Source organism: Manis javanica, chromosome 10, assembly GCF_040802235.1.
Source record: "Manis javanica isolate MJ-LG chromosome 10, MJ_LKY, whole genome shotgun sequence".
Classification (NCBI taxonomy): domain Eukaryota; kingdom Metazoa; phylum Chordata; class Mammalia; order Pholidota; family Manidae; genus Manis; species Manis javanica.
In genome coordinates this window covers 16,177,326-16,203,402 of record NC_133165.1, presented here as the reverse complement: position 1 = coordinate 16,203,402, position 26,077 = coordinate 16,177,326, and the positions used below count along the sequence as shown (strand labels likewise).

General features: G+C 40.4%; 1 long non-coding RNA gene across 4 annotated transcripts; it reads left to right on the top strand.

Annotated features, from left to right (window-relative positions):
• LOC118970923 (uncharacterized) lies at positions 1–25,011 on the top strand. 4 transcript variants are annotated; one of them, XR_012121991.1, is made up of 5 exons: positions 1–448; positions 17,514–17,552; positions 19,402–19,634; positions 20,303–20,412; positions 22,101–25,011. It is a non-coding gene; the product is annotated as an uncharacterized lncRNA (long non-coding RNA). The 4 variants fall into 4 exon arrangements; XR_012121989.1 differs by lacking the exon at positions 1–448 and adding an exon at positions 5,206–5,855; XR_012121990.1 differs by lacking the exon at positions 19,402–19,634.
• Positions 25,012–26,077: the final 1,066 nt, after the last annotated feature.

Here is a 26,077-nt window from a genome sequence, read left to right as displayed (position 1 = left end):
ACCCAGAAAGCTGAACCTGGAGGAGGGCTGGAAAAGCCTCTAATTTAAGGGTGTGTGTGTGTGTGTGTGTGTGTGTGTGTGTGCGTGTGTGTGTGTGTGCGTGTGTGTGTGAGACAGGGTTCTAATGATTTCCTACTGCAGCTTTACCTTCCACGTGTACCTAGAGTGGGTTTCCTGTACCTCTAAGGGGGCCCAGAGCCACTCAAGCCCTCCAGCCTTTTATGTGAAGTGTAAGTAAGAATAAATAATACAAACAAGAGAAAGTGAATGGAGAAATGACGGATCTGGCAGGGAGAGAAAGGGAAAAAGTGAGGGGGAGGGGAAGGAGGAGAGCGAAAGGAAGCAGAGAGTTTGTTACTTTAAACATAGACTAAGCTAATTGCTGGGAAACCACTTCAGAAACCTTAACATTTTTAAGACGTACACCTAGAAATTTCCATCTGCTGTGGTAAGTGAGCTGGGTCCCTGGACTGTGGGTGCACGTCATGCAGAAATGGAATGGGGAGAAAAAAGAGGTTTTACCGGGGAAGAGCCGGGAGGGAAAGGTGTGGGTCCAGAGATGTAGGTTTTTGCTGGATAAGTAGTTTAAAAAAATAAAAACCTCTTGGTTCGGTGGCAACAAAGAGCACATTCAAAGTCTAACAATAGATGAACTGGGTGTCAAAATCTAAAAAGTCAGTTTCCAAGCAGAATTTAAAAACATACAGAGTCATAAGAAAAGTGACAGCGGTGATTGTTCCTGGGGACTGGGGTTGAACTTGAAGGTTGGGAGGAACAGGGACATTTCTTTCCATTTTGCACTCCTTTGTAGTGTCTGACCTTTAAAGAATAATTTAAAAGTATATTGACTTTATAAGAAAACAAAAATATCGTCTAGGTTAAAAACTCACAAAAATACATTAATAGTGACACCTAGTATTTACAGCTTGGTTGGCGTTTAGGTTTTTGTGTGTGGTTTTTTTCGTTGTAATTTGATTTTAAGTGTCTGAAATTTATCCTCTGATAGCAACGTTTAAGCTATTTTGAGTGAAATTCTCTCCGAGATACATGTCACTGCCTTTTGCCATCTTAAAAAGGGGGTATTTGATGATTCAGGAGTACGACGATGAGAGTGTGTAGAAACTCAGAGAAAAGGTTATGAAGTTAAGTATCTTGAATCACACACACACACACACACACACACACACACACACACACACACACCCTTAAATCAGAGGCTTTTCCAGACCTCCTCCAGGTTTAGCTTTCTGGGTCACCGTGAATACAGCATGTGGTTCAAGAATCCTGGAATAAGATACGGAAAACAATGAAAAAATCTGTTAGGTAATAATGACTTCATCGAAGTCAACTGTTCTTAAGTACTTTAATATTAAATTGAAAGAAAGGTGATTCTGTTGGATTATTATTATCATACCACTGTTATTTAAGATGACTGGAAACCAGATCAAACCCAATCTATTGCCCAGCAACTATGAGAAACAAACACTTTGTTTCTTAAGCCAACTGACATTAAAACACTAGCAAAGATCCCTAAAAATACCTGCCTTGGAGTTCAGTTCTCAGTTAATCTTTTTAGTTCTCAACGTTTCTTCCCATTAGAACATGTGACATTAAAATTCCTAAGATGCACATTAGTAATTATATGTCATTCATCTATTTTTTTTCCTTTTTAAAACTTCAAATAATTGAAAGTTGCTTTCAATATTAGTACTCTAAAATAATAAATACCTATGAACATAGATCACTTAGCAGCTCTTCTCTTTTGGCTCAGAACATAACGGAAAGGGAGATGGTGTAGAGCTGAACAGTTTTGGTGCTACTGGTGTGTGCTGAAGCAAGGAGCTTGAAACTGTCCTTTGCAAGTGAATTCCCACCAACTGTGTCCTCATCGGACCCACACAGGTTCCTGCGGGAGGAGGAGGGAGTCTGGGCAGCTCCATCACTCCTGCTGCGTCGTCAGAGCAGGATTATAAGAAGTTATGTCTTCTAGATTAGGGCCTTGCCTGAATAGGAAATCACCTAAACAGAGCAATGGCTATGTGACTTCCTGATGGCGAGTTAGTTTATACTCCTGCTGTGAGAAATATCAGCAAGTCACTGCTTTCTGAAACTACCTTAAAAACATTGAATATGCTAACAAGAACGAATTATCTTTTGTCTCATTTGCTTTGAGATAAATGGAGACCAAGTGAGAAGATATAATAATGTTTAGAAAAATAACTATTTAAATTCAGAGAAATAAAAATAATGATACTAGCAAATATTTAGTAAGCATTTACTATGTGTGAAGCACAGATTAGTACCCTACATTTAATTTCATAACTACATTAAAAGTAGATAGCTAGAGTTACTCATTTTAAATGTGAAGAATTAATGGACAGAAGGTTTTGGATGTTGCCCAAGGTTGACAAGGAGTGGCTGAGCCAGTTTCAAACCTGAGCGTATCTTGGCTCCAAAGTTCTGGCGTTTGACCACAAGATCACATTTAAGTCCTCATTTCTTATTCATTGTTAGCTAATTGTTCTGTATTAATAGGTTTGCATTCTATTTTGAAGTTTAATTTATATTGACAGGTGATCAAGAGATAAAAAAATTACTGGTAGATAAAAAGTAGACTATTCATTTTTGCGGAATTGAGTTAAAACTAGAACAATAAATCTTACAATAAAACAAAGAGTGTCATTTTATACATGTGGGCTATAAACCAACTCACCCAAGTTTCCTACTGTGTTTTATATAATTTTATGTAATTTTGTTCCTCTAGATAGCTCAGAGCCTTAAATATAAGTGCTCAATGAAAAACTGTTGAATGAATGGATCCAATTTATATTTGATTCTTAAATTTGACTCCTTCAACAGCAAAGTCTTTCTGTGGGTTGACTTAGTCAAGGTCTAAATGTGGTAAACACACAGAAGTGCTATGAATCACAGTAACAGTAACATATCTGAAGTGCATTCTAAGTGTCAGACACTGTTTTAAGTGATATATATATACAATACATATATATACATTAACTCATCTAATCCTTCCAATATCCCTATGAGATGCCCACTAGTATCCCTATTTATAGATGAGTAAACTGAGGCAGAAAGAGATCTAAGGAGTTTGCCAAGGTCTTATAGCTTGTAAGTAGTGGAGCCAGGGTTTGAACTCAGGCTATCTGGCTCCAGAGACCTCGGGCCTCAGTAGGATCAAGAGAACTGAGTAGTACCAGTCAGCCTGGGAAACATCAAGGTGCCCTTCCCTTCTTTTTCCTTAGTTCAACCTCATAATCTGCTCCACATCTCACCCTACTCCTCTCCCTCACTCCCAAGAGTGTATTTAGGATGACCAAATTATTTATCATAAAGGCAAGGACACTGTTGAGAGTAAAAGGTGGTGCTAACTGAGTGGAATGCCAGGACAAAAGGCACAAACACAGACTTCCTGGAAGCTGAGTTTAGGGTCGCCATAAATATACTGTGCCTATGTTTTGCCTATTTCTTGGTTGTTTGGAGTATATGAAGTAAGCGTCAGTGAATGGATGTACCAACTTTGATTTTTGTCAGCCCAGGATATTAAGCTGTTTCCAGTAACTTGCTATTAAAAGAAAGCTGCAGTGTGTAACCTTATGCCTCCATATTACACTCATATATGTGAGAAAATCTGCAGGATAATCTCTGCTAGGCTAAAGAGCATGCACAACTGTAGCTTTGATGGACATTGCTGCATTACACGTCAAAGAGGTTTTACCAATACTCATCCCATCGACATGCACGAGAGTGCCTATTTCAATATACTTGCCAACAGAGGATGCAATAAAACTTTTGGATCTTTGCCTGTCTGATAAGTGAAAAATGGTATTTCAGTGTGAAGTTTATTTGCACGTCTCTCATTTTTATTTCCTTTTTTATAAACTATTTGTATTCTTTCCTATTTTTTTTCTAATGGGCAAATGGGTTGATTTGTATGAGCCCTTAATATAGCCCTTTGTGATACTTGCTGAAATATATTTTCCAAGTCTTTTATTTGTCTTTTCATTTTGGCTATGACAGTTTTTGCTATGCAGAAATTTTTACTCTCTTATAGTTGTCCTTGTTCTGTTATGCATTTAGTGTTTCAGTCATATATAGGAAGTCTCCCACACTGTAGGATTGTATTTTTATAACTTACCATGATTTCTTCTGCAACTTTTATATTTTTTCACGTTTTTATAATTCATCCATCTGACATTTATTTTATGCTGTAGATCAAATTAATTTGCTTTCCAGATGACTACCCAATTTTCCAACACCATTTATTAATCCATCTTTCCCCACACTTTATAATGCTACTCTCATTATACACTTAATTCTGGTGTGTATTTGACTCTTAATTGTGGGCTTTTCATAGTGTTCCATTGGTCACTCTATATAGTCATGTGTGGGTACAGATTATCTTAGTTATAATAGCTTTATAATATGTCTTAAATATCTAATAAGGCTATTTTCTCCACTGTGTACCTTGTTTTTCAGAATTGTCCTCACTATTCCTTTATGCTTACTTTACATATAAACTTTGGAACTATCTTGTCCAGTTATAAAAATCCTACAGTTATCTTAATAAGATCATATTAAGTTTTAAGTTATAGTAGAGAAAATTTTATATATATGTGTGTGTATGTGTATATATATATATATATATATATATATACATGTGTGTATATACATGTATATATATAAAATACTTATTATACTGGGCTCTCCTATTCCTATCTTTCTCACTGCCAAAGTGTCTCCCTTTTTAGTGTTTTAAAATATTTCTTCATTTGGATCTTGCAAACTCTGTTATATTTATTCCTTGGAATTTTTTTCTTTTATTTGTTGTCCTTATTACAAATGGGATGTCTTTTATTGTATTTCCTAAAATGTTATTTTGTGGATACATGGAACTTTTGTTTTAAAGCATGGCTTACAAACACACACAGACACCCCAAACCCCAAACCATACATGAAAAATAAGTTCTCTCCTTTCGCAAAACATAAAGTTAGTATTAAAATTATTAGAGTATATATGTTTGTACACAGCATACCAACAAGATGCTGCTCTGTGAACTTAAATATTCTGATAAACAAGAGTGCATAAGAATTCAATAACAAAATTATTACATATATATTACTGTTTGTTTATTTCTTTAAGCTGTTATTGTTCAAATTCCTTGAGCCCCTGCAGTCCCATGGGAACGTTTAGGGAATCTATTTGTGATACAATCTTGTTGGATTCAGGCCATGGTTACTAAATTTATTCTATAATTAAGAAAGGAGAAACATCTTCCCTTTTGGTAACAAATGGGCTTTATCGCACACGAATCTGTAGTCACTGTAGTGAAATCGAAACAGACTTTTGTGTTCGCCCACGAGGCTCCCTTCACGCCCGGTCACCTGGCTTACTAACACTGGAAGTTCTGCTCAGTCATCCCCACTGGGCCTATGCAGCTCAGTTGGACTTTTTCTTTTGACTTTCTTGGTGGCTGTGTGGCCAAAGTTACCAGAAGGAGAGGTGCTGACACGTAAGTGGTGTGCGTAAAGCCGACAGCTAGCTTCCACAAATGCTCACATCTTTTTTTTTTCCTTCTGGCTGAAGCTGGCTTTGTTTGATCTCTACCCCAAATGAGGTTTTTAGAATATGTGAGGACAATCTCTTGGGTAAGAGAAAACCAACAATATCATAAAAAGAGTCTTTCCCCTCACCATCCAAAATCTTTGTGATGATTTTGTTTCTGAAGTTCATTTTAGAAATTCATCTCTGTACCACGAGAACACGAATTTGTCCTTGTCCTTGACAGCCCAGCATGTCCCAGATGAAGACTTCTCTAAACAAGCAGTTGAACATGAAGGTGATTATGAATGTTTGAAAATTCTGTGCTGGTTGTGTAGGGGACAAGGGAGGTGATCATTTCTGCCTGGACTGAATGTACACTGTCTTGCAAAGGGAACATTAACTGTGCAATAGTTAGGAATGTGATTTGGATGTGATTTGCTAGCCAAAGAGTGCCATGAGGCAGGCTTGACTGTCAGACAGACCTGGGTGGGAAGGCTAACTATGCACTAGACAAGGGTCATGAGCTTGGGTACGTTCCTTAATCTCTCCAGACTGCAGCTTCTTCAATCCTCTTAACTGTGTGTATCTGTGGGTATGTCTATATATGTGTATGTAAGTGTTAATTTTGTTGAATTAGCTAAGCTACATAAAAACACCAAACCAAGTGCTTAAAAAGTAGTAGCTACTATTTTAAATTTAAAATCTGGCCCTGGTTAGAGTGTAATACAAATGAGAAAAAACTCGGAATGTGTTAAGTGCCGTCACAGAGTCAGAAATCAATGGGCATTTAATTCAAGTACATTGAGCTGTTAGTGACAGTGAGCTGTTAGAGCTAAGAAGACAAAACACTGTGGGGACCATCTCCTGGGGAGCAGAAGCTTTGTGCCAGCTGTCAAAAGGAGGGGTTTTAAACAACGACAGTCTCCCGAAAACTGCAGTGACATAAACCAAAGAAAGTTTTTCACGTTTATAGTGTGACAGAAAAGGTGGACTGGACATTGTTCCAATAAGAATTTACTAAGTGTAGGAAAATACCAGGTATTTTCCCAAGGCAACTATTGTTTCATTAGGGAAATCAAGATATCCATGAACACAGTGATGAAACCCAGCCTTGTGCTGAACTGAAATATGTGCTGAATTCCAAAATGTGTTTCAAATGTAAAAGGTGCCAAAGCCAAACAGGAAGAGTCCCTGTTCAGATATTCTGCAGATCGATTGCTCCTGGTTGCCTGAGACCACTGCTCACCTTGTCTGCCTCTTTCTTTAGGCGAATAGCTATCCAACTACAATCACGTGTCTCTGAGGGACTATCACCCATTCCCTCCTGACTTGCTCTATGCACTCCCTAAGCCTGCTCCCATCCAGAGAGGGACACGAGAGCTGCTGCTCACAAGGATTGGTCATAAAGGGAGTGAATGACTCAAGCTGGACAACAGAGTCCTCTCCTGGGTATCTTTTGAACTGGAATCGGGAGTTTTTTCTCTTTTTTTGGTGGCGAAGCAAGTAAGATGTGAGTCTGTAATCATCGTAGATACAGTTCCAGCCTCCTGGAGAGACTCTGATTGTGAGGATGATGTCAGTGATCAGAGAGCAGCAGAGACGCCAAAGAGAGAGAAAGTGTAGGAATGATGACCTGGTTCCATTTGTTGCCAACACTGAGTTTTAAATGGGTTCCTGTCACTCTCAGTCAAGGAATTCTAAGTTAAGTGATGCTGTGGGTAAAAGTGCAGTATTTCCAGAATCTCTCACCTGGCCTTAGTGCATCTCTGTATCAACAGGTGTTTCCAAGGAGTGGAGAGAAGTAGTCCATCCCCATATCAATGGGTAATTTACAAGGGCGAGCCTGGAGAGGCTGGGCGGGCCCCTTCTTCTGCAGCCCAGTCACAAGAGGCACGGGAGGGCAGGAGTGGACAACCGCTTGTAAGAAATCAATGGTTTTCTCCCACTTTATTTCTCCCTTTGACTGATTTTGGTCTCAAAGGTATTTTGCTCCGGGATTTTCTCCCTGGAGTCACAGCTGCCCCCTTCTTAGGCATAGTGGACCTCATTTGTCTATTTTGGTCACCAGGGTGACAATTGCAGGTTCCATTTGAGTCTGAGTCAGGCCCCTCTCCATAACAATCTTCAAAGGAATCCCTTAAAATCAGAACCTATGATATATATACAATCTGTGTATATTGGCTAATTGATACATCACAGAAATCCTGATATTTGTGACAATAAGGATGGAACTTGAGGGCATGCTGCTAAGTGTGATAAGTCATACAGAGAGAGACAAATGCTGTATGATATTTGTCTTAAATATGGAATCTAAAAAAAGTGAACTAGTGAAAACGGACAGTAGAAAGGAGTTTAGCAGGCCTGAGATGGGGGGAGTGAAGGAATTGTGGGGATGTTTATGGGTGCAAACTTGTAGATAAGTTCTGGAGAGCCAAATATGGTATTATAAGCATACATACTGTATTATAAATCATTGCTAAGAGAATGGATCTTAACTGTTCTCAACACAGAAAAGAAATGATAAGTTATGTGATATGATAAAAGTGTTAGCTAATGCAATTGTAGTAATCTTATTGCAATATATAAATGAATCAAACAACAAAAAGATTAGTGAAAATGAACCAAAATAAGTCTGAAAATTGAATTTATGCAATTGACTACATAGCCTCCATTTTTTTATATTATATATTTTTTGGTTTCACCATGTACTAGCTTTATTGCTTTGGGTAAGTGACAGTTTTGCTACAGTTCTTTACAGAGCTGTGTGATGGGCATAATGACTGCATATGCCTTCCCTAAGAGGCAGTATATAGCCTGATGGTTCAGAACATAGTCTCTGAGAGCAAGACTTCCTAGGGCAAATCTTACCTCTTTATTTTACTTATGTGTGGTTTGTTGTGACCTTGGGAAAGTCATTTAGTCCTTAGATGACTTAGTCTAAATCTCTTGGATGTCTTAGTTCCTATTAGTAAAATGGTGGGATAGTGGTACCTTATAAAGTTGTCATGCATATTTAGTGAGTTCCTGCACTTAAATCTGTTCACATAGAGAGTAGTATATACCAGTATTTATTGCAGTGACCTTAGTCAGTTGTAACAAGAATTAAATAGAATCCGTATCACAATGACTTCTTGATGATAAGCACTGGGTAAGTGTTGTGGCCATTGATATTTGGGTCTAGTTCCAGGTGGCAGTCGGCATACCGCTGTCAGATACATATTATTAAAGTAACACTTTGGTCATGTTTCACTTATGCTAAATGTTTTCAGTGGCTGCCTCTTATCTGTAGATAATGGTCCTCCTAAGACCATCTCTATTTAATCATTTCAATCTGCTCCTAGGATTGCCTCACTTGAGCACTTCACTTAATTAAAAGATTTCTTTATCACTCACTGTACGTCAAGAACTGTGAGGAGACTGAGATTTTACCTTACTTACAACCTAACACATTGGCCTGCCAGTTTCACGGATGCCAGCAGAAGACAAGACATTCCTGGGTCTTTACTGCATAGCCAGCGGCCTGTGCCTCCTGTTTGCTTCTGACGTCCTTACTCCCACAGTTCCCTGGAGGTGGGATGCAGAGGGGTCCTGGTGGGTGCCCCACATGCGGTGGGCTGGTGTCACAGCTGAGGAATTCCAGGCTTAGGGTATCTGATATTCTTTGATAACAAATCAAATCTCAATAAACGGTAGTTTCATAAAGCTGAATTGCAATGTAGAAATTTATTTTTGTTACTATGCTGTATTGAAAACCATTTGTCTGTCTTACCTTTTTGAGTGAATCTTCTATCCATTTATAATTTTGTGTCATCATATATTGGTCAGTTGAAAAATACTGGTTGCCTAAGTTTTAAGTACTGGGAAACAATCACACTAACAGTATCAGATACAAGAGTGCCAAAATTCTGATTTTCCTAATATCCTAATTAGGATAAATATATTTTTCTAATAGTCTGTGAAAAAAGTGCTTTGAGAATTCAGCTTGCAACTTAAAACATTCACGTAATTGCTTTTCCTTTAGACAAGCATTGTTTCAATATAACAGAAGGACTTTCTGTGTACTTCCCTTTTCATCTCACAGAATAGTTAAGAGGTGTGTACTAGAGAGTCAAGATTTAAAAAAATTAGTTACTTTTACTGCTTCATCAAAGATATTCTTAAATAATGATGATGAAGAGTGCAATAGTGTTCTAATGTGAGTTTTCTGCCACTGCTTTATTCATACCAAATTGCCAACAGCTGTAAGATCATTATTGTTGGACCATTGGTGCAAATGTCAACAGAGCGAAAACGGCAAATAACATTTTAGTGTTGTGACAATAATCTTGACCTTGTGGACCCCTGTAAGGGTCTCATAAACTGTTAAGTGATCTTGGATCATTCTTTGAGAACTTCTGGGTGGGGAGACCTTTTAGAAGGCTGTTGAAGGGAACCTAAACACAGAATGTAGAGCATGAAAGGAAAAGCACTTTGGGACATGGAACACATTGATTCTGAGTTGTCTGGCAAGTTCAGGTGCTGATATCTTGTAGCCATTAGAAAACATGAGACTGAATACAGACATTTCTGATTTAATGATTTATGTAAGGGAGACATTCACACATACGAGAGCGTGCATTGCATATTGCTTTAAGACACGGTCTGCCCTGGTGCAAATTCTAGTCCTGCCACTTTCTTAATCTGTTTGGGCCTTGACACTCTCATCTGGAAAGTGGATAAAGTAATAGTTTCTACCTCAAATTGTTGTTGTTAGGGGACACATGAGTCAGTATTCACAGAATGTTTAGAATAGTGCTTGGCATATAGTAATACACATGCACATGTATTAATCCATGTATGCAGTAATCCATATATATGTAATTTTGTTAAATAAATGACATGGAAAAATGGGAATATATGAGATTGTTCTGAGAGAATATTGGGAGAGAATAGGGCTGAAGATTGAAGGCAACTGATAGTAAGAGAAAAGCAGAAGAAAAAGAGCGAGGGAACCAGTGATGAAGGAGGCAGGAACACAGTCTTCAGAGTGGTGTCCTTGATGCCCAGGAGGGGTGTGAGACAACGTGGACTTCAGGAAGGCATGTGAACTTGAGATGGCACCTGCTGCCTCTGCTTTGTTCTCCATCCAGATCCTGGACTTGGCATAGACCCTGATACATAGCAGGTGCCCAATAAATACTTGGTGAATTAAAGTGTTAGAGAGAAAAGTCAGAAAGATAAGGGCCTGAATATATTCAGTTGTGTTTAGCAAAATAGGTCAGTTTGGGACTTACAACCCCTACATGGTGCCAAACCAACATCAGGATTTGATGTGAAAAACCTTCTAAATCTGCCGTTTAACTCTTAGAGTTATTGTCTTTTATTACCATGGTTTCATTACAATTTTATGAAACCAGCCTGAAGCCTTGTTTTTTTTAACAAGTGAATTCTGCCCATGATCACAGTTATATTTTTAGTCTTTTCTTCTAAATGCCAAAATTAGTCATTAAATAGAAGACCTGGTCATCAAGCCGGCCACTGGATGACTCAAGATTCCATCATCTGACCTCATACTGAAAATATGAGGGCCAGGCAGAATTTGCCTGACAAGCAGTACTGCAGCAAGAGTTTTCTGCCCTTAGTTTCACTGTACAGGAAAAACATAATCAGATCTAAAATACTGGTGTTCCTTTTATTTGGGCCAGTGACAATTACTTTTCATTGAGAATGGTCCAGTTATAAAAATCACCATGAGGAGGTGGTTACAACTGAATACCAGCACCACATTTTCTGGGCTGCTTAGACTAATGGATTCCATGTAACTGGGGTCAGATTGGATTTCCCTAGTTAGTATGTTATTTTTGGCCACTTTTTTACTCAAAGGTTTCTGTGGAGTATACATGCAAGCCTCTTTAATCTGGACAAGTTCCTTTTTCTGGGCCCCCCTTGCAGAGACTCTATACTATAGTCACACTAGTCTACTTTTCTTGAACATTTCCCTACTTGTTTATCTTTTGTTAGATCTATTCTTGGATTTCTTATCATATCTGTTTTGAATGGATTTTTTTTTATTATCCAATGGATTGTCACTGGTGTTTAGGAATACGCTATCAATTTTTGTATTTTTTTTCTATAAGTGTGCTGATTGTTTTGAAATTGTAGTGACTGATTTTAGCTATTGAATTTTCTGTGTAGACAACCATATCTTCCACAGATAGTGACAGTTAAGTCTCTTCCTTTCTAATTATTATGCCAAAAAATTTTTATTGTTACATTTATTAGAACCTAAACTAAAATGTTCAGTAGAAATAGTGATAACTGACATCCTTGCCTTTTCCCTGACATTTAAAAGAATGCTTTTCATATTTCATCATTAAGCTATATATGTGAGTCAGCATTCCAGATGGGTAAGAGCTAGGACTCTGGGCCAGTCTGCCTGGGTTTAAATTCCAGCTCTGTCATTTACTGCTGTGTTATATTTGATAATTTAACTCTGGCTTGATTTGCTCATGTGTAATGTAAGGGATGACAGCACTTAATTACAGGGTTGTTTTAAAGATCCAATGAGTTAATACTTATAAAGGGCTTAAAACTATTTGGCACACAGCAAGCACAATATAAGGTATTCACTATGTAAATATATTGAGATGATCATTTGAAATTTCTAATTCAATATGTTACTTTATATTGTTATATTGATAAGCCTTTAAATCACTGAGATAAGTCATATTTGCTTATCTGTTTTAAAAAATACATGGTTCACCTATGTTCAGTACTGTACTGAAGATTCTAACCAGGACAATTAAGCAAGAAAAAAAGAAAAAGAAAGGCATAGGATTCAAAAGAGAAAGATACAATTATATTTGCAGATGATATGGCATTATATACAGAAATCCTAAGTAATCTACAGAAAGAAATAGTAGCACTAATAAGCAATTCAGCAAGGTAACAAGGTATAAGATCAATAGAGAAAAATCAATTGCCTATCAATACACCAACAATGAACAATTAAAAAGGAAATTAAGAAAATAATTCAATTTACAATACATTTAGGGATTAAGTTAACAAAAGCAGTGCAATACTTTTACACTGAAAGCCATGAAACTTTTCAAGATATGAATAAATGGAAATATATCTCTTGCTTATGGATTAAAAGACTTATTATTAAGATGGAAATACTCCCCCAAATAATCTATAAATTCAATACAATCCCCATCAAAATTGCAGCTGCTTTTAAAAAAATAGAAATTGACAAACTAATCCTAAAACTGTATGTAAATTTAAGGGTCCCAGACTAGTCAAACCAATCTTGAAAAAAGTTGAGGGCCCACTTTCTGATTTTAAAATTTATTACAAAGCTATGGTAACCAAATCAGTGTGGTACTGACATAAAGATAGACATATAGATAAACAGAATAGACTTGAGAATGTAGAAATTAACTCTTTTACTTGGTCAATTAATTTTTGACAAGGGCATCAAGGCTACTCAAAAAGAAAGAGTATTTTCAATAAATGTTACTGTTACAACTGGATATCTACATGTAAAACAATGACATTGGAACCCTAACTTACAGCATATACAAGAGTTAATAAAAAAAAGAATGCTAAAAATCATAAAACTACTAGAATAAAACATGGAAATAAATCTTGTGACCTTGAATTAGTCAGTGGTTTCTTAGATATAATACCAAAAGCAAAACAAACAGAAAACAAAAAGCCTAAAAAAAGAAAAAAAGGGACTGCATCAACTTAAAAACTTCTGAGCTTTAAAGGACATTATCAAGAAAGTGTTAAGATAAACTACAGAATGGGAGAAAATATTGTGAATCATATATCTGATAAGGGATTAGTATTTAGGATACATAAAGAATTCTTACAAATCAACAATTACAAGCTAGCAATCCAGTTAAAAATGGGCATAAGATTTGAATAGATGTTTCTCTAAAGGAGATATGTGAATGGCCAATAAGCACTTGAAAAGATCCTCAAAATAATTAGTCATTAGAGAAATATAAATCAAAATCACAATGAGTTACTATTTAACACCCACTAGAATGGCTATAATGAAAATGATGGACAATAACATGTATTGATGAGGATGTAAAAAACAATGAACACTCATACTTTTCTAGCAGGAATGTAAAATGGTGCAGCCTCTTAGTAAAAGAGTTTGGCAGTTCCCCAAAAAGTTATACATAAGAGTTATCATATGATTCAGCAATTTTACTCCTAGGTAGATAGACATATGTCCACACAAAAACTTGTCCATAGATGTTCATAGCAGCATTATTCATAATAACTCCAAAGTGGAAACCACCCAAATGTTCATCAATTGACGAATGGATAAACAAAATTTGCCATATCCATACAATGAAATGTCATTCAGCAATAAAAAGGAACGAAGTGTTGATATTTGCTACAACATGGATGAGCCTCAAAAACTATGCTAAATGAGAGAAGACAGTCACAAAGGTCACACATATCATATGATTCTATTTATACAACATGTCCAGAGTAGGCAAATCCATAAAGACAGAAAATAGATCAGTGGTTTCCAGGGGCTGGGAGTGACTGCTAATAATATGAGACTTCTTATTGGGGTGATAAAAATGCTCTGTTGTCAAGTTTGCATAACTTTTTGAATGTACTAAAAATCACAGAATTGTATACTTACAAAGGGTGAATTTTATGAGATGTGAACTACGTCTCAAAAATGCTAAAAAATATGTGGTGAATTTAACTTTCTAGTATTTAATTTAGGATATTTTCATACATGTTTATGAATGAGATTGTTCTTTACTTTGCTATTCTTACATTATCTTTATTTAGTTTTCGTATATGGACCCAAATAATCTGGCTTCTCTCTTACCATTATGTGTGAACTGTCCTTGTCTCTCTCCAGGCCTAACTCCACTTTCGCACTAATTCCTACCCCCTCTTGCTTCCTTAAGGACATAATTCCAACAAACTCTCTATCTCTTCCCCAAATCAATAATTTTCTTCTCTATTTAATAATTCCAGTGAATAGTCAAAAGTGATGGAATACCTCCTATTGTGAAAGTACCCCTCCTTGACCCCATATTCTTCTCCAGCTACTGTCATGTTTTTTTTGCTTCTCATGATAGCACAACATATTGAGATATTTACTTATGGTCCTTAGCTCACTTCTTTTCCCCCACCAACTCTTGGATCCATTTTAAGCAGATTTCTATCTTCATTTACCTGCTAAAGCCACCAGGTTGCTCCCTGTTGTGATTCTAATGATCAGCTCTCTGTTATTGTCTCACATGAACTCTGCCAGAAGCATTTGATACAACTGATAACTACTCTTGAAATATCTTCTTCAGTTTACTTCTGGGATGCCACTTTCTTGGCTGTATGATTGAAGTTCATGGCTTTTTGCTGAGTGTCAGCAGAAGACCATGCTCAGGTCCAAGAGACTGCTCACAATTCCTTCCATCTAGGCTTCTTCAACAAGGCTGCTTATTTCATCAAGACCATAAAGAGAGTCTCTGACCTCAAGGAGAGCCCAGGCACCTTTACTTTAGGAGTTTTCACCTAATTAGGTCAGGCCCACTAGGATAAACTTCCTTTTGATGAACGCCAGAGAAACTGATTTGGGACCTTAAGTATATCTCAAAATGACTTCATACCTTCACCTTATCCACATTCTATTGGCTAGAAGCAAATCAAAGGTCTTGTCCACATGCAAGAAGTGGAGATTATACAGGGCATGAACACTAAGGGGTAGAAATCATTGGAACCAACTTACAGCTAGGTCTACCACACTCCTTAGCTGTTTGATCTCTAAAATTGGAATTCCCCAGAACTCAGTTCTTGGGTCTCTTCTCTTCTCTGTCTATTGTGCTGAATATCTTTCATTTGCCTCTTCACATTTGCTTTCTGCCCTTCTCTGATTTGTGCTCTAAATGGTGATTTGAATACATTGTATCAACAGATTCCCTTGCCCTTTCTCGTCTTCCTGCGGGAGGCTGGGAAGAGAGTGGAGGAGGGATATTTATTCTTCTAGCCTCCTAACTGCTGTGCTGTCCTCTGCGCATTTAGCTACCTCCTCTGTGTTCCCAGTAACTCTCCCCTTCCTTTACCATGTTAGGCTTCCTGCTTTTGGAGTAGTACATCTCCCCTTCTTCTTTAACCTAAACTCTGCCACACCATGTACATAGACCCGATGTTAAACTCTTCTCAGATTGTACATTTGGAGGGTGCTTGTTTGGACTGACTGGTAAATCTGCATGCTCTTTCTTGCTGATCTCATCTAGTCTCATGGATTTAAATTTCATGATTCCACTGATGACTCCCAAATTTTTATCCATGGCCGGGAGCTCCTCCTTGGGATTTCTACTTGAAATTTCCTCTTGGATATCTTCTATAGACCTCAAACTTTACATGTCCAAAACCTCCAAATCTGATTCTCACCCGCCTTCCAACCTCAAACCTGACCTCTCCACATACTTCCCAGGCTCAGTAAATGGCAATAGCATTCTTCAGCTGTGGAGGCCAAAAAGCCTGGAGTCGTTGTTGACTTTCCTCTTTCTTTCACACTCCCCATTTGATCTAACAGCTATCCTCTTATCTCTACCTGCAACAGATTTTAACCACAATTCAGATTTTAACTACTTCTTAGCACCTCCACCACTTCCACCCTCATCCAGCCATCAGCCTCTCTGGTCTACATTATTTGGATAGGCTTCTAATTCGTCTCCTGGCCTCTTCCCATGCTCTTCACATTTCACTCCAGTCTATTTTCAGCAAGGCTGTCATAGGGGTCTTTTCAATATATGAGTTATATCACGTCTCTGGTCTCTTCAAAATCCCTCAGGGGCCTCTCACCTCACTGGGAGTAAAAGTCAAAGATTTTAGAATGACCTAGAAGGCTCTGTGTGACCTGACCTTCTGCTACAATTCCAACTTTTGCTCTTCCTGTTTTCCTCACTCACTCCACTCCTGCCACACTGGTCTCCTTGCTGTTCCTTGAACATACCATGCATGCTTCCTCCTTAAAGACTTTGAACTTCCGGTGTCGTCTGCCTGGGACACTTGTCTTCTCCTTATCTATATGGCTGCCTCTCTCAAATATCACATTCTTACTAGTTCTTCTCTGGCACTCCCTATAAACATAGCATCCTTTCTTCCTCTTTGGTGCGCTTCTTCCTCCTGACCTTAGTTTATTTTGTCTTTCACCCTTTGATATATTATTATGTAACAGAGATGTTGACAGCTGGATCAAGGTGGAAGCAGTGGAGGTGCTAAGAAGTAGTTAAAATCTGAATTGTGGTTAAAATCTGTTGCAGGTAGAGATAAGAGGATAGCTGTTAGATCAAATGGGGAGTGTGAAAGAAAGAGGAAAGTCAACAACGACTCCAGGCTTTTTGGCCTCCACAGCTGAAGAATGCTGTTGCCATTTACTGATCCTGGGAAGTATGTGGAGAGGTCAGGTTTGAGGTTGGAAGGCGGGTGAGAATCAGAGTTGGAGGTTTGGGACATGTAAAGTTTGAGGTCTATAGAGGATATCCAAGAGGAAATTTCAAGTAGAAATCCCCAGGAGGAGGTCCTGGCCATGGATAAAAATTTGGGAGTCATTATATATTCTTTTATTTATTTGTGATCTGTTTTCCACACTGTCCCCTCCCCTGCAGCTAGAATGTATCCTTAATATATAGGGACTTCTTTTGTTCACTCATTTTTCTCTAGCATCTAGAATATTGCCTGGCATGTTATGCTGTTCAATAAATAGTTGTTGAGTAAATAATTGAGTAGGTTAATGAAAAAGTGTGTGTGATTAAGGTATCATTATACTGTTTGATAGACAACATCTATAAATCCCTAGGGTTGTTTTATTTTGGGGCTTCTGACCCATGGGAATACAAGGGTGTGCAGATATATTTAGGAACTAGGGGATCTTTGGATCAGTTCCTGATCTTAAGGCTGTTTCTTTTTTCTTTTACGTTCTCAGGTCCAGCACTTCCTAGTAAACCACAGTGCCTAGCAGCAGGTGAGTTGTTTTTCAAACCTCCTCCATGGTAATCCCACCCCTGCTGCAGCTCCAGGTACGGTGCCCAGGTCTGGCCTCTCATCAGCCTGAGCCTGGCCCATGGCACTGCCTTTCTGTCCTGTTTCTGGTTCATGGAGCTATTCACCTTGATTTTGTACTCAGCTAATGTCATAGTGCTTTTAACTTTTTATACATTTCCAATCATGGCTGAGGGGTGGAACAGAGAGGGTGTGGTAATATGTGAACTCGCTAAACTATCTTGATTAGAAATACCCACCCATTTCCAAACAACGTTCAAATTATTGCCAAATTTAAAATCTGAGAGACAGCACATAAAAATTCAGATTTGTTTATTATCTTGAAAATTTGTAACATCTGGCAACACTTGGCCTTCATTCCTGCACGTAATGACTGAGTGGAGGTGAGTAAATACCAAAAGCCTTCAGTGGGTCAAGTGTTCTACAAGTTGCCAAGATCTCAATACTACATATCCTCTTTAATTGAACAGAAATGACTTCACTCTTTTTGCTTTATCTGCCTAAACCTGCAGGTATTTTAATTAGTGATTATGGGTAAATTATGAGCTAAAGGTAATTTATGAAGAGGTTAAAAAGTAAAAGCCACCAACACCAAAAACATAGTCCTTTTTTTGAAAAATATATAAGAAATGAAAATGGGGAAGAGAGAAGAAAAATCTTGTGATTTTTCTTCCTAGTGCAAGTTTTTTCCTTCAGCTCCTCCAGTCCAAAATTTCCAAACCTACTAAACCTGCAACTTTCCCTTTTAGGCCAGATTTCTGACCTTAAATAATTTTCTTTTTGTACAAAATTTTATATCAGGAAATGCCTTGGAATTCAGGGATACCATTACATGGTAATGTGACAATGAAAATGCAATGTGCCTACCCTTCCATAAGGTGACAACTCTGTGATTCGGGAAAGAACTAACTTATTCAACAATACTTAAAAGCTTTTTTTTCTGGAACTGAATGCCTGCTTAGGAGAAGTGCATTTTTCATGTATGCAAGACTCTAGGTACTTAGCTCCTTTGGCCCAACTACCATAGATATTCTCCCCAAAATAACCTATGGCCAATTTCAAGCATTACTATACTTCTTGAAGTATAAATTTCTAGCTTATACTAAATAGTGAGTTTTGTCCAAAAGTGTATAGGTCTGTATGAGAGTAACCTTGGAATAGGCATTAGCCTAGTTTATGTGATTTGCAGAAAAACCTATTGCTCCCCATGTTTGCCCTGCTAGTGGATCAGATGCTAGAAATGACTATATTTCTCATTTATTTGGGTTAATGCAATGAAGTCATGGTTGAACAGTAAATAAATCCTCTTATGTTTGTGCCATTTTTCATCTCATTATAGATTTCAGGTTTGCAAGGGCAGTTTACGCAGTGCTGTTTGCTACTTCCTGAATACTCTGCCAGAAAACTTTATGACACTATGACTTGTTAATTTGATACACTTATTACTTACCTGTGCCTAAGTAAGGAGGCCTGTTTGTAGTTCAGAGAGGTTAATATTTGAGGTATGGTTTTGAAGTTATGATTGTAACCTGTTTATCTCTTCAATTGTTACCTTTTCATAAAAGTTATAACTCTTTCTTCAACACATTTATTTAGCCACTATGTTTCCAAGGAAGAGTCATTGTATGGGCTAAAGTTGAAGAAAATAAAAGATTATACACAACTAAAGTCTAGCTGTAGATAAAATGAGAGTTCCTGTGGCCAGGATTCTCACCTGGCTCTGGTTGACTAGCTCACTGCACACCTGTGGGCAATACATGGCTGTTGACTCTATATAAAGAGCTCCGCCCACTGCTCTGGGCACGACACAGTGGCAGGTCTACAAGGCTGCAGAAGAGCAGAGCAGAGGCTGGAGTGGTGGCAGCGCTGAGAACAGAGGCCCAGAGGATGGCTGTGCGTGATGTCTGTGCAGAGAGGCCCGGAGGACGGCTGTGTGGGATGGCTGCGTGGACGGAGGGGCCCAGAGGCAGAGACTGGCTTGCTGTATGCAGACTCTCTCTGAGTGAACAGGATTTTAGTGACTGACCTGCCACCTGGAAATAAAGTTGGGTATAACCCTTTCACCCCAAAAATGTTTTGCTGTCAATTTCTTTAGTCACACTGAATCCATAGCGAATTTGCCTGGGGCTGAAACTCATTGGCAAGACACTAGCAATAAAATTAGGTATTGTTAGTATTTGTTTAATATGACTTTGATTTTTCTCCTAAACTTGAGTAGGATCAATTCACCTCGTATTACAGATGTGATTTTCATTTATCATTTTTATTATTTTGTTGTTTGAATACAAGCTCTGGTGGTTGATTCTGCTCAGCATTTGAGGAAAGCTTTAGCTGCTTATTCAGGAGCTCAGAGGCAAGTTACAATTTCTTGGGAAGGTTTGGTTCACAGGAAGGGATAGAAAATGGATTTTGTGGACCGGTGTATGTCACCATGCCTAAGGTTAGGGAATCCTGCTTCAGCCATCTAGATTTAAGGGTCTTCCATAAGTTGTAGTAGGATCTTTCTTTCTAGAAGTTCTGACAGTTTCTTTTCCCTTCCTTACTGTTCACATATGTTTACAGCCCAAAACACTCCAATTTTTAAAAAAATCACCCTACAGATTGGTCTGCTCCCTGTTTGGGGGCTTTGGGATGTGCTGTAAGTTCATGTTAAGAGTGAAACTGTAATAGAGCTATTCTTGAAATCCAGTCCTGCGTTTTCTGCTTCCCTAGTGACGGTGCGTGGGTGTCCGCCCCACAGGGAACCACAGCGCAGCGGACCAGGATGGGCGAGGCATCTCCGTCCGTCAGACTCGCTCAGCGGCCAGGACAGAGTCACTCAGGTAATGCCGTGTGTATGGGGATAGTTGGTGTAGACGTGAGGGGTGAAGAGCCACAGGGAACCTCCTCAGCAGCCATGCAGAGCGTCTTCATGGACCCCCTCGCCATGGGTCGCTGTTCAGCTGCTGCAGCTTCAGTGACCTGGTCGCTCTTCTCGAATCCCGGGGCCCCGGCTTCCTTTGCAGCTGCTTCTCTCCTCTTGGGACTGCGTGCCCACTGCTTTTCTCCCTGTTGCTTCGCCTCCTGGTGATCTCGCTCTCTCTCAATCGCCGTCTTCTCTCTCACTCTCATGTTCATCTGCACAAGGATTTTCGATATTACTTGAACGATGACTTGCTACTCCAAGTCAGCTTCTCAGACCAGCAATATCATCATTAACGGGGACATTGTTAGAAACTCAGAATCTCAGGTCCCCCACCCAGCCTTGAAAAGTATTCTGCATTCATAAAAGGTCCTCAGAACTGGGAAGTATCGGTCTGGGTGCTACCCCTTCTACTTTCTCCCAGCCCATCAGCACCCATTTTCTCATCTTATTTTTCATTCTTTCATCATTAGATTAAGTTTAGATCCCACAGGTCATTATCTGAATATTACTCTCACCAGTATTCCTAACTGCCTTGTCACTTTGTGTCTTAAACATTAAAAAAAAAATTTACTTGACAACTGTCTGACTCTGGACAAATGCATCTATGTGTCTTCCCTGTGCCTACAACTGAATGGCCTGTGACTGAGGCGCCCGGCAGGGCAGGCTGGCACAGGGACACTGGGCCCTTAAAGCCGGCCAGTTCCTCTCTGTTTCCCTGGTAAATTCTCTGCATTTCCAGTAACTGTTTTAAACATACTACACTCTACTCAAACCTCAAATATTCTTACCTCCTTTGCATTCTGAGCAGATGATTCACCTCCTACTTCTTGAAGAAAATAGAAGGCATCAGATGGGAACTCCCTCAGCTTCCTGCTACTGAATTCATGTGGTTCCATCTGTACCCATGTTCTCTTTTCCTCCTGTTTTAGGATGCAGTCTTCTGATCCGTTAAGGCCAATCTCTCCACCTGTGTTGGATTTCATTCCTTCATGTCTTATCAGGATCCTATATTATCAATTCCTCCTCTCCACTTCTACTCTGTTATTTATTCAGCATATGCTTTTCAATTGGATTATTCCCAGTTACATTTAAGCCTGTTCATATGTCTTCCATCTTAAAATAACAACCTTTTCTTGACTCCCACCTTCCCCTTCCAACTCCTTTCAATCTCTTTAATTCTCAGTTTTTCTAAAGAGCTTCCATGATTTGGTGCATCTGTTTTCTCACCTGCAGCTGACTCCTCATCTCCCCATTGGGACACTTGTTTCCAGCCCTGGACCCAAACAGCCAAAGCCAAGGTCACCGTGACCTCTGTGATCTAAATCCAATGGGCTTTTTCCAGTAATTTTTTCTAATTTCCCAGCATTCTTGCCTGTTCTTTGTTTTTTGAAATGTGTGTTTATTTTGGTTCCCAGAATGCTATGCTATCCAGGTTTTCCTTCTGATTTTCTAGCATTTCCTGCTCTGTTACTTTTCAGGTTTACCCTTCTCTGGTTGGTGGGTTCTAAGTGGTAACCCCTCTGTTATAGGTTGGGTTCTGTAGATCACATGGTATTGTGATAGACACTGGGGTGAAAGATGTTCATTCTGAATTAACACCTGCAGAAGGAAGATAGAGATGTGAGGAAGAAGCTGAACTGAGATGCAGTCCCAGTGCAGCTTTGGCCAATCTGGGGAGAGCAAACTGAGTCATGGACTCATCTGCCTTTGGATTGAAGTGGCTGAGCCTTCATGCTCCTGTGTTACTCATCACCAGATGTGGGGTGCCCAGAAAAGCATGAAGTCCCGTGAAGGGGTTCTCTCACCTGAGACAGATGAACTGCTGTGGGATTCCGTGTAAGTCCCTCTTAGAGCACACAGGCACTCTTTCTGGGCTCGGCTCACTTCTTCAAAGGTCAAAGGCAAGCCCCCCTGACAGGCTACAGACCACATTATCTTTTGTCCCTCGTGCAACAAACGCTGATGCAACCACTGGGCCATATCAGAGGCAGGCTTTCCTTCTAGCCAGTGCGCCTGGGCCAGTGTGTGTGCTTCATCATTCCCTGGGGATGCCAAAGGCAAATGGCCAGCCACATGATATACAGGAACTGTCTTAGTCTGACCAGAGGCCCATAGGTCTTGCCGCAACCCTTGCCCCCAAAGGGGCTGGTGACCAACCATCCAGTTGGCATGGTACCATGTTGGTAGCCACAGGGTCAAGTTCCAATAGACGCCCCAGCTGTCAGTGCAGACAACTATAGGGGAGGGCTCCTGGGTGATCACAAGCCATACTACCTGCAAATCAGCCCATTGACTGCTCTTCCCTTCTCCATCCTCCATCCATATTGTCTCAATCTTAGGATGGAAAGCCACAGCCCTCCACTTCAGGGGCTGCCCATGACTGGAGTCGTCTGTATACCAAGCATCTTCAGGTATAGGGATTTTTCCTCATGATAAGGGCTCTTGGCTGCCAATGGCTCAAAAGCAAATTCTTCCTGCTTTCCACTGATAGAGGTCACTGGCCCCAGTTAGTGTAGGAGTTCTTCACTTAAGGGTCTAGTAGAGAGGGTGCCACACTGCTGTAAATATGTGCCCCATTTGGCTAGTGCAGGCCTCTGTGTCATGCCACTCTGTGGCCCTTGGGTCCCGTCTTTCACCCACCCTGCCATGGGATAGGTAGTTATTACCTTGATCAGAGCTGTTCCAGTGATGAGCTCCATAGCCAACAAGGTGTGGCAAGAAGCAACACAGCAGCCAGTTGCTTCTTTGTCAAGGTGTGCTGGACCTCTGCTCCTTTTCCACAGTCGTGACCAGAACCCAATAGGTTGGCATGTCCATTCAAGCTGCTGCAAATAGCCATCCTTGGTTACATGAACATCTAGCTCACAGGGCCTTGATGAGTCCATTACACTCAAGGCCTATAAGGCTTTGACAGCTCACTTAGCATTAGTAAAAGCAGTTGCACATGTCTCATCCCAGTCCCACCTGATGCTCTTCTGTACCAGTCAGTATAAGGGCTTCAGAATTTATGCCAAGTGTGAGATAAACAGTCTCCAGTAGCCTAAAAGACTGAAAAACTCTTGTAATGCTGCCACAGTTGGGAAAGCCTGGACCTTGTCTATTACTGCTTCTGGGATAAGTTAAGTTTTACCTGACCAGACAACCCCCAAGAACTTTACTGACAAACCAGGTCCCTGAACTTTGGTGCTGTTCACAGCCCATCCTTTCTCCTGTAGATGTTGCAGCAGTCTAGGAACTGCCCCTTCTAAATCTACAAGAGAATCAGATGTAAGCATAATATCATCCATGTAGTGATACAGCTGCACTGTTTGTGGTTTCTTCCATGTGGCCAAGTCCTCGGCTACAAGTCCCTGACAGATGGTGGGGCTGTGGAGGTATCCCTATGGAAGGACAGTGAATGCCCACTTCTGGCCTTCTCATGTGAAGGAAACTGTTCCTGACTTTCCTGTGCTATGTCAACAGAGAAGAAAACATTAGTAAGTTTCACAACATAATGGTATATCCCCAGTTCATGACTGAGGGTATCCATAGGGCTGCTCTGCAGGGGACAGCAGCATGCAAAGGGGGTGTGACTTTATTCAGTTCCCTGTAATCCAGTCATATGCCAGAGCCATCCAGCTTTTTCACTGGCCACACTGGGGAATTAAAAGGAATATGAATGGGCTTTATGATGCCCACCTTCTCCAACTCCTGTGGAGTTTCTTCAATTTCCTTGTGGCCCACAGGCAATTCATACTGCTTAGCATTTGTCACCCACTGAGGTACAGGCAAAGGTACATGTGAGTGCTTAGCATGTCCCCTCAGAGCTGCCTTTATCACAGGTGCCCTCAGTCTGAACTCACCTGCAGTGGTCTGTAACCACAGGCCCTGTAGGATATCTACCCCCAAAATATATTCAGGGGTGGGAGAAATGTACACAGTGTACTCCTTTGGGGGTAAATACCCTGTCCCCAGTGAGATTTGGGCTTTCTTCACTCTAACTGCCTGATTCCCATATCCATCTATTAAAGCAGGGGTCCTCCCAGGAAAATGCTCAGGGTTGCCATAAATCAGAGAACATTCAGCTCCTGTGTCCACCAGCACCAGGACATGGTGTACATTCACAGGGGACCAATGAATTGCTAATTCTACATGTGGCCTCTGGTCCCCACCATATCCCCCAAGGTTGGGGCCTTAAGGCCCCCTCAGTCAAACTGCAATGCCAATCTTCCTCCTGTGGGGGTGAAGGCCCAGGCAGAGCCTGAGTGTTGTTCCACAGAAAATCTTGCAGGGACAGGCTGGACATGGGGCTTTGCCTCCAGCTTCCATGCCCTGGACCTCAGTGACTGTAACTGCTGCTCTGGCTTTAATTGGTGCCACACTGTAATAAGATCCTATTGGGCTGCCCCTCAAGTTTTTCTTTCATTACCCCAGCCCTTATCAAATCAACCCACATCTGGGTCCTCAAGACCTTCATGGGGCCCTTTGCACCTCTCCTTTCAGTCATACCCCGTATTTCCCTCTGTGCTCTTGTTGTTTCCACCGCCCTCAGATCTGCTAAAGTACGAGTAGCCTCATTTATGGGTTGCCCTATGTTGGGGGCAAGAATAGTCACTAGGGACCCAAGAAGAGATGGAGAAGCTGTATGCAGCACCAGATTTCTCATTCCTACAGTGAACAACTTCTCACTGGGGCCCTGGGGGTCCATATTATAGATGATATTTTTTATACCCAACTCCTTTAATACCTGCTGGAGCTCTGCATCTTTTCCAGCTAGTGGGTAAGTATGGTAAATCACTCTAATTAGACAAAACTGCCCTGTTGGCTGCTGTCAGCCAATCCAGAAGTGCCTGATTCCCTGAGGTGTGATGGGCACTTTGCAACCTCTGCCAGAGGGAAGGTGAGTCATCAGGGAAGCCAGTCTAACCATTTCAGAGTGTGACATAACAATGTTTTCTACCCTATATCCAGAGATGCATAAGACATGTAGGCAGAGACTCTGACTGCTTCTGCCAAAACCGGATGCTCGTGTCCACTAGCTCATCCTGGATATAGGGGTGGAGCATGTAGTGCTCCACAACCTGGGGAGGGGGTGGCTCCTTCCCATAAGGAGCCTATGGCTGTAGCATTTTTATTTTCTAATATAGGAGGGGCTGGCACCTTGGATGGTGGCCTTGGCAACAGATCAGCCCTCGGCCCTTACCCTCCTGACATCTCCTTTACCATCTGTGGGGCTGAAGGCACCCCTCCCCCAAGGCCTCCTGCAATGCAGATTCTCCTGCTGTCTCCTCCCTTGCTGCTAATCTATCTTCAAGCAGCATGATCTGTCTTCTCAATAACTGTCTCTCTCTCTTAAGTGCGTCCCAGAGGTCATTGCCCAGCTCCTCCAAGCAGCGCCGAAGTGTGTCTCTCTCCTTGATAATCCTTTCCACTATCCTGAGAAACAAACATCCTACAATCCCGGCTGCTACATTGCCACTCAGGGCCTCTATGCAGTGTTCTGTCTCACAGAGGGCGAATTTCGCAGCTTTGGGTGTCTCCACCCTTCCCCAATTCTGGGGAAGGTCCCACCAGTCTAGGAGGTGCTTTACCCTAGACCAGTT